Source organism: Rutidosis leptorrhynchoides, chromosome 4 (assembly GCF_046630445.1).
Source record: "Rutidosis leptorrhynchoides isolate AG116_Rl617_1_P2 chromosome 4, CSIRO_AGI_Rlap_v1, whole genome shotgun sequence".
NCBI lineage: Eukaryota > Viridiplantae > Streptophyta > Magnoliopsida > Asterales > Asteraceae > Rutidosis > Rutidosis leptorrhynchoides.
The window spans coordinates 647,720,845-647,730,346 of NC_092336.1; the positions used below are offsets into that span (position 1 = coordinate 647,720,845).

At 28.8% G+C, this 9,502-nt stretch overlaps 1 pseudogene; it reads left to right on the forward strand.

Moving 5' to 3' along the window:
* Positions 1-325: 325 nt before the first annotated feature.
* LOC139843194 (protein DEEPER ROOTING 1-like) lies at positions 326-7,748 on the forward strand (annotated as a pseudogene).
* Positions 7,749-9,502: the final 1,754 nt, after the last annotated feature.

The window sequence follows — 9,502 nt, forward strand, 5'->3', positions numbered from 1 at the left end:
TTCTTCTTCTTCTTCTTCTTCTTCTTCTTCTTCTTCTTCTTCTTCTTCTTCTTCTTCTTCTTCTTCTTCTTCTTCTTCTTCTTCTTCTTCTTCTTCTTCTTCTTCTTCTTCTTCTTCTTCTTCTTCTTCTTCTTCTTCTTCTTCTTCTTCTTCTTCTTCTTCTTCTTCTTCTTCTTCTTCTTCTTCTTCTTCTTCTTCTTCTTCTTCTTCTTCTTCTTCTTCTTCTTCTTCTTCTTCTTCTTCTTCTTCTTCTTCTTCTTCTTCTTCTTCTTCTTCTTCTTCTTCTTCTTCTTCTTCTAGCCTGATATATAAAGGTTTGTTAAAAATGAAGGTAAAACGAGTTAACCTCTCAACTCTGTCTTTATATGCTTATCTTAGTAGTTGAAGTTAAAGTTTCATGTGTTTGATTTTAGATATTCAGTTGGATGCAAAACAAGCTAAATCAAAGGCAAGTGACGAAAAATCCTAATGCATTAGCGGCCACTAACAGTAAGCATTTGATTTCCTCTTTTTAGCTGATGGAGTAATTCTTGTCAAAAGATATAGGAGGTACCTCACAAAAACATATATAACTCACATTGGTTTATCATATAACTTAATTAACTCGTAGTATTGGTCAACGTAATATATATACCTTAGCATTTCATGGAAAAAGACATAATTAACAATATGAAACTCGAGATTAGCATATGTATATCTTTTGTCATGCAAAGCATTCCAGGTCGTTTCTTGTATACTCTACTGCATATATGGAACATTAAATTAAATGGGGACCAGAATAGGACCACTCCTCCCTAGAGTGAAAGTAATCAGATCACTTCCTAATAGCAAGTTGCACTTTGTTTAAGTCATATATAATATATAATAATATATAATACTATGTTTTAGAGATAATACTATGTTTTAGAGCAAGTGCGTTACACGGGTAGGTAAATAATCGTGCAAAATTAATTGAGTTTCTCAAACAATTACGGAGTATATTTTAGAGTTAATATTTTAAATAAATGATAATAATTGATAAAATTTCTAAATTGCTAACGCTTTATAAAATAGTTATTAGGGTATGTAGCCCGTGTATCACACGGTAGTTTAAAAATAGTTAAAAATCACTTTGCACTTTTTTTATAATAGGTTTAGAGCTCGTGATTTGCACGGTGAATAAAATAATGATGCAAAATTAAATTGATTTTTCCAAATAATTATTTTTTTGAGTGTAAGAGCTTGTGATATTGAGAAAATTTTAAAAGTTCTTTTTTATTAGTAATATTAATTAATAAATAACTAACTCATTTATTTAATTAATGTAGTTGTAATTTTAATATTAACTATTCCTTATTAACTAAATTAATAATTAATAATTAATATATAGAATAATAAAATTAGTTATGTAAAAGGATAAATATAACTACTCCTTATCTATTATACTATATACTAATTATGGACAAACACCCACCAACCACGCCCCGCCAAGTCATCAATTTCACTGTTATACTGTAGCAATACTGTAGCGGTACTGTAGCAGTACTGTAGCACTACTGTAGCACTACTGTAGCAATTTTTTTTTCTTTCTTTGGGTAAAATAGACTCAAATTTGATTTGCAACATATTTCCGGAACCATGATACAATCCTCTCTTGATGGTACTCAACTACAAATGTCAATAAACAAACCGGCGTTTAAAAAAAGGTTAATAGTCGGTTAATTAAACTTTTTAAAAAATAGTTAATAATCGGTTAGTTGGCCTTTTTTTTTAAAAAAAAAAGGTTAGCATCGGTTAATTTAACTTTTTAAAAAATGGTCAACATCGGTTAGTTGGCCGTTTTTAAAAAAAATGTTAGCATCGGTTAATTGAACTTTTTTAAAAAATGGTTAATGGTAAGTTAATTGAATTTTTATAAAAAGGTTAACGGTCGGTTGATTGAACATTTAAAAAATAATTGGATGTATTCGAAAGTGGTATACTAGCTAATACAACCCTATCATAATAGAAGCTTAAAAAAATATAAGTAAAAAGGGTTATATTTTTATTTTTCATCACATTTTTCAATATACTACATATTATTTGATTTTTTATCTTTTAAAAAACCTACTAAAATTATATGGACCATAAGGTTTTGACAAATAAGTAATTTGTTTAGAAGCCTCAAAACTTAAGCATTGCAACCCAGACTGTAACATATATCCAGTTGTTTATGTATTTTTCATTTATATAGTAGAATATTACCAAAACAGTTGTCAGCCATTGCTGACTTTCAGGCAGAAAACTGTCTAACGATATAGTAGCGTTAAAATGACACAAATCCGCCGCGAAGCACGGACCACAAATCTAGTTTATATACATTTCTTGACCATTCAACATATAAATATAACTTTAGTTATTATTTTTATTTTATACTCCGTAATAGTTAAAAGGATAAAATTGAAAATTACACAATTCCTAACCTATGACGCCTAAGCAATAGAATCGATACATATATTAGCCTTTTTATTAACGATATATTAGCCATTTTATTTTTATTTTACACATACAGAATCTATATATATATATATATATATATATATATATATATATATATATATATATATATATATATATATATATATATATATATATATATATATATATATATATATATATATATATATATATATATATATATATATATATAGTGATAGAATCAAGAGAGAAGTAACCAATCGGGGGGAAGCAATTTTTTTTATTTTTTTTGAAAAAACTTTGTTCACGAACATTAAAGATTGGATGAAAATATGAACATTTAATAAAGACACTTTGTGATAAATATTTTTATTTTGACGAAAAAACGCTCGAAGAACTAATAAATAACAATTATCGTGTTTTTCGAGCGTATGTTGAGGTTTAGATATTAGGATTTAGATATTAGGATTTAGATATTAGGGTTTATGTTAAATATTAGGGTTTAGAAATTTAGGGTTTATGGTTTAGATTTAGGATTTAGATTGAGTTTTTAACACAAACAGTTTGGAGTTTAGAGTTTAGGGTTTAGGGTTTGGTGTTTTGGGTTTATGGAATAAATCCAAAACACCAAAGCCTAAACCCTAAACTCTATATCGGGCTAAATTTTACTTCACAAAACATGAAAAAGAAAAAAAAAAACGTTAACATTTTTCACGAACAATATTATCTTGAATATTATTTTTGTCGATCGTTTTCCCGCCTAAATAATAACATTTACCACGAAGTGTCTTTTATAAATGTTCATATTTTCGTGTGATCTTGATGCCTGAAAAAAAATTTAAAAAAAAACGAAAAAAAAATATTTGCTTCCCCCCGCTTCCTCTCGATTGGTTACTTCCCCATTGATCATGCCCATATATATATATATATATATATATATATATATATATATATATATATATATATATATATATATATATATATAGAGAGAGAGAGAGAGAGAGAGAGAGAAAAAGAGAGAGAGAGAATCAAGTGGGAAGAACATGTCGGGGAAGTGGGGAAATCATATTGAACCACACAGTCACTTATATTTAATTTTAAAATATTGTCCCCACCTTTGTCTCATATATTTAACTAGGAGTGTGCATCATTTAGTTTCAAATCGAATAAACCGAATATCGTATCGAATCAAAACCAAAAAAATCAAACTGAAATTTTTAAACGGTTTTCTGATCGATCGAAATCAAAACCGAATTCATAATTCGATTTTTGGTTTGGTTTTGGTTTTGAAAATTTTAAATTCGGTTAACTGAAAATCGAATTAAAAACTGAATTTAAATTAACATATTTATAATTATTATATTTATATATTTATATTATATGTGATGTATTATTACATTTTTATTTAACAATAAACATGTTATATACTCCGTATATTTAAATTAATTACACAATCGTTATTCCTAATTTATATGTAAGTTTATGCAGGTTAGATTTTTATTTTTAGTGATTTTCGTTTTTAACCGAAACCAAACTGAAATCAAATTCGGTTTTAGATTCGGTTTTGGTTATTGTTTTAATATTTAAAATTGGTTTCGGTTTCGGTTTGGTTTTCGGTTTTGATTTATAAGTTTCAAAAACGAAAAAATCGAACTGAATAAACCGAAAAATCAAAAACTAAACTGATGAACACCGCTACATTTAACTTCCTAAATTTGTGGCTCATAAATATTTCCCCCCACTTCCCCTTAACTTGTTCTTGCCTCATAATTCTACCAATATATATATATATATATATATATATATATATATATATATATATATATATATATATATATATATATATATATATATATATAAATCGATTGAGAGAGTTTAGAGAAATATATTTTCAAGTTTCCAGCGCTTAACAACTTTTTTGGGATAAGAGGATAAACAAATATGGTTTTTTATATCTTTAAAATTAGAGTTCAGAATATTATATTTATTGTGTAGATTAAGAAAAAAATATATCTATTTTTTAAATAGTTTGTAATCATACATCTGTAACATCTGATGTATGATAACCGAAACTAATGAAAAAATGACTAATAACTAATGATAAGCGATATTTAGTGTTTAGTAATTAGGGTTTAGAAATTAGAGTTTAGAGCTTAGATTGAGTTTTTAACACGAACGGTTTAGAGTTTAGTGTTTAGGGTTTTTGACTTATGGGCTAAACCCATAATGCTAAACCCTAAACTCTAAATCGAGTTAAATTTAAACAAAAAACCTTATAAAAGGATAACATATATCAAATGTATGATAAGCTGATGTAAAAATAAAAAATTAATATTTTTTTCTGAATCTAAATAATAAATAATAACTATTAGAATAAAAAATATCTAAAATCTAACTTATAATTTTAAATATATAAAAAAGGAAATTTGCTGCAAGTAAATGAATTAATAGGTTTTGTTTCTGTTAAATAAAATTTAAGGTACCAGAGATCATATGGGCCAAGCTAGTTCAAAAGAAGAATTTAGTGATTGGCCTCAATCACTACTGGCGATTGGAACATTTGGAATAATAATAAGTAATACTAATATGAAAGGAGATCCAGAAAGTCGTTGTCAAAGCCTAACACAGACTCCAGTGTTTGAAGCTGATGGAGAAGAAGAGGAAGAAGTAGTTGGTGAACTCCAAAAAGAAGTAATATCTTTCTTGGACACTGAAGAATCGGAGAAACAGGTCGAAGTTCCATTAGAACCCGTTTGTCTCCTATCAAATAGAGATCTGTGTCTGCAACGTAACATCTCTGGTATGTTCTAAAGAGGGAAGGGCATTTTAGTGGATCAAAGGAATAGTACTGTCATCCGAAAGAAGTCCCTGCCAACTTTTCTTCTTAAAAAAATATTCAAATCACGAAAATGGTCTTCCCTTGTAACAGATTCTTTACCTGACCCACACTTTGACAAATCAAGATTGGAAAAGGTATGCATCAATCAATGCTCCTTCTTAAATGATATATATATATATATATATATATATATATATATATATATATATATATATATATATATATATATATATATATATATATATATATATATATATATATATATATATTAACGGAAACATGAATTTTTTTTACTAAGGGCGATAATTTTTTTGTAAAAGTGTAGCAACTTTTTTGACAATATATGAAAGTTTTTAGGTAAAATATTGAGATTTTTGTCAAAATATAGAGACTTTATGGCCAAATATAAAGGCTTTAAGGGCAAAATATGAAACCCTTTGAGGGAAAAAAAAATTTACTTGAACAAAAATAGAAAAATTTAAAATTTTTACACTAAAAATTACAAATTCACTGTGGTGGGTGCCCCCCTTTTTCCCTTCATATTTTCGCCAGTAAATAAATAAATAAATATATATATATATATATATATATATATATATATATATATATATATATATATATATATATATATATATATTAGAGGGATTAAATGAGAACTTTTTTTGTATGAGAACCCTGAGAACTAAAAAAACACTGAAATTCGAACAAAAAAGGGAAATTCGAGCAAAAAAAGTGGCGGGCGAGCAAAAAAGGTGAATTCGAGCAAAAAACAACAAAGTCGAACAAAAAAAAGGCGGGCGAACAAAAACACGAAATTCGAACAAAAATTGCGAAAGTCGAACAAAAATGTGTTCTACATTTTTGAAATTCGAACAAAAAAATGTAGAACACATTGATAGTCGAACAAAAAAAAGAAATTCGAACAAAAATGTGTTCTACATTTTAGAAATTAAAACAAAAAAAAATGGCGGCCGAACAAAAATGTGAAATTCGAACAAAAATGTGTTCTACATTTTTAAAATTCGAACAAAAAAATATATAACACATGATAGTCGAACAAACATGTGTTCTACATGTTTGTAATTCCAACAAAAAAAATTTCTTGTTCGTCCGTGTTTTTATTTTTGCTCGAATTTCGTGTTTTTTGTTCGTCCGTGTCCCTTTGTTGTTCGTCCGTGTCCCTTTTTATTCTTATTTCAGTGTATTTTTTAGTTTCTAGAGTTCTCACACTAAAAAAATTCTCGCTGGATCCTCTCTCCATATATATATATATATATATATATATATATATATATATATATATATATATATATATATATATATATATATATATATATATATATATATATATAAAATAGAGTTAACATCAAGAGGGAATCACTTATTTGGATAAAGGGGGAAGCATATTTTTTATTTTTTTCATCTTTTTATTAATTTTATTTTTAAACATTAAGATCACATGAAAATGTGAACATTTAAAAAAGACACTTTGTGATGAATGTTATTATTTTGCCGGAAAAACGCTCGAAGAAATAAATGATAACTTTTGCGGGAAAATGCTCGAAGTAATGTTTTTATTAGAATTTTTTCTCTTCGTTTTTTTTTCATCTTATGTGACGTTTTTTTTTTTTTTTTTTTTTTTCAAAATTTAGCCCGATTTAGAGTTTAGGATTTAGGGTTTAGTCCCTAAACCCAAAACTCTAAACCGTTCGTGTTAAAATTGTCTGTATCGATCGTAGCTAGTTTCGTTTTGTTCGTAAAATTTATCAGTGAAAAATAACTCGCGGCGAATAGAAAGATAAGGTCTGTTGAAGTTTTTGGTAGGATTTGTTTTTTTCAATAAGAAATTGATTTTACGTTTTATACTTCTAGATTTTACGCTTTATACCCCTGTGAAAGTTACGGATTATACCCTGGATGAGGGGTAAAAATGAAAAATTCAGGTTTGTGCGTACTGTTGTTGTTTGGAAGCCTAAAGTTGGCCAAAACAACCAACTTCTACGAGCTTATAGATAATAATAATAATAATAATAATAATAATAATAATAATAATAATAATAATAATAATAATAATAATGATAATAATGACGACGACGACGATAAGAATGATCATAATGATGATGATGATGATGATGATGATGATGATGATACTAATACTAATACTAATCTGCTTATATGTGTGTGTATAGGTATTAAGGGCTATACTTAATAAGAAGATACATCCACAAACCTATACAGCCAAGACAATGCCAAAGAAGTACTTGGTAACGGAAGACGTAACCATGAGTGATGATGAGTTCGCTGATGATAACGAAGGAAGCACGTGGGTTAAGACAGATTCTGAATGTAAGCTTTTCCTACTTCCTACACATAAAATTCCAACACCTAGCTAGGCCAGATTAAATACGATGGAGCAAGACTAATTGATTTTCTACACTATGTTCTGGGTGCAGATATTGTTCTAGAGATTTGATTGGAAATCTTGATTTGCATGTACAAATTGATCAACTTTGATTCTCATATATTATTGGTTTAAAAGATGAAGGAAAAATAGAGAGCACACAAGGATATCCCATCATGATGAAATGTTGCTTGTAACAACGGTGGTTGGTTTTTTATTGTATTTTATTTTTGTAACATGCATATGTTAATTGATTGATGATGCATGTCTTTCCCGTTAGAAATTTTTATCTCCGAAAAACTTTCTTGCAAAGTAGAGGAGGAATTTGTTAATGTTTGCATGAGTAAGATTTTATATGGAGTAATAAATTAAACATACGTTGTTTGATATTTGTGGCATGATCGACAGATAAATATATTTTTTTAACGGCAACATCAATTTTATCAAACCAAACTCTAGCAAGAAATTAGAGGAAAGGAGAAAACAACATACAACCTACAATGACTTCAATAACTAATTGTTTCAACTTAAGTTTTGTCACCAAAAATAACCATAATTCGGGCCTAAAGATGCGCAGGTTCAAACCATTTATCAATCAAAAGTTGTAAATTATTCCAGCAACCCACTTGAAGAATCGACATATCCAACCATAACCATATCGTTGTCCATAACTTTAGCATGTTGATCGACAGATAATGATACTCTTCAGGCGACTTATAAGAGATCACTCTCATTGCTAAACATAATGACAATAAAATAAAAAAATACAAAAGAGACTTTATTTCTAATCATGCATATATGCCCATGTAACCCTAAATCTGCGCGCGGAACATGATAGTGGTTGTGCGCCCATTCAGTCTCATTAACGCAAGTTACGCATAAAGGGTATAACAGCGCACTCTTTGCACCTATACAATTGGATGCAGTCATTTGATTTGGTCTTCTGTTTATCACGTTGGCCAAGGAAAGGATAAGATCAATATATATTTCAGTTACCTTAATTAATGTGAGTTAGTCATGTAAATGATTACGGTCATTTAGGATCCTATCGAAACCATACAAACAGTAGCGGAACTTGAACCCGACCGCAACAGGGGAGTAAAATAGTGACAGGAGGGATAAACACTAAAAAAACCTTATTTATTAGTATTTATTTTATTTTTTTAGTGTACAAAACTTTTTCCCGAAAAAAACAGATGGGGCGAGTACCCCCTCCCAACTACCCTAAGTTACGCCCCTCCTTACAAATACATGGTTCTAAAAACACTAAGTGGGACACATTACTTTCACGTAACAAAAGCATATATCGTCGGAAGAATAGGCATTCTTATGACTACCACATTCTTTCAAGGGTATGTTCCATGAACTATAACCCTTCATGTCTTTTTCGCCACTCGACCTTGTATGTTAGGTCATTGGTGGACTTACTTTTGGCCACCCTGCCGTAATCTTTACGATTCCGGTACGAGTTATCCACGACACATGTCGGAGGTTCGAATTTTTTTTATCCTTAAACCCTATTGTTGCACTCAAGTATAGGTTTACCCTAGCTCGTGAAAATTTTCTTGATCAATTGACGTCATCTGTGAGACCGATTATAGAACAATATAACAGGATCAGACGTTTTATTGGTTATTATACATTTTTTCCACATTCTTTTTGTTTTTTAATTAGTTTCTTTCATATTTTTTCTAACGAATTTTTTTTCGATTATCATCAATGTTGTGGGTAATACAAGTTCACAAACGATACAGGAACGTCTGCATTCATCAGCTGGATCAGGTTTTCAAACACACATCAACATGAACTCAACCAACGTCGCCAGC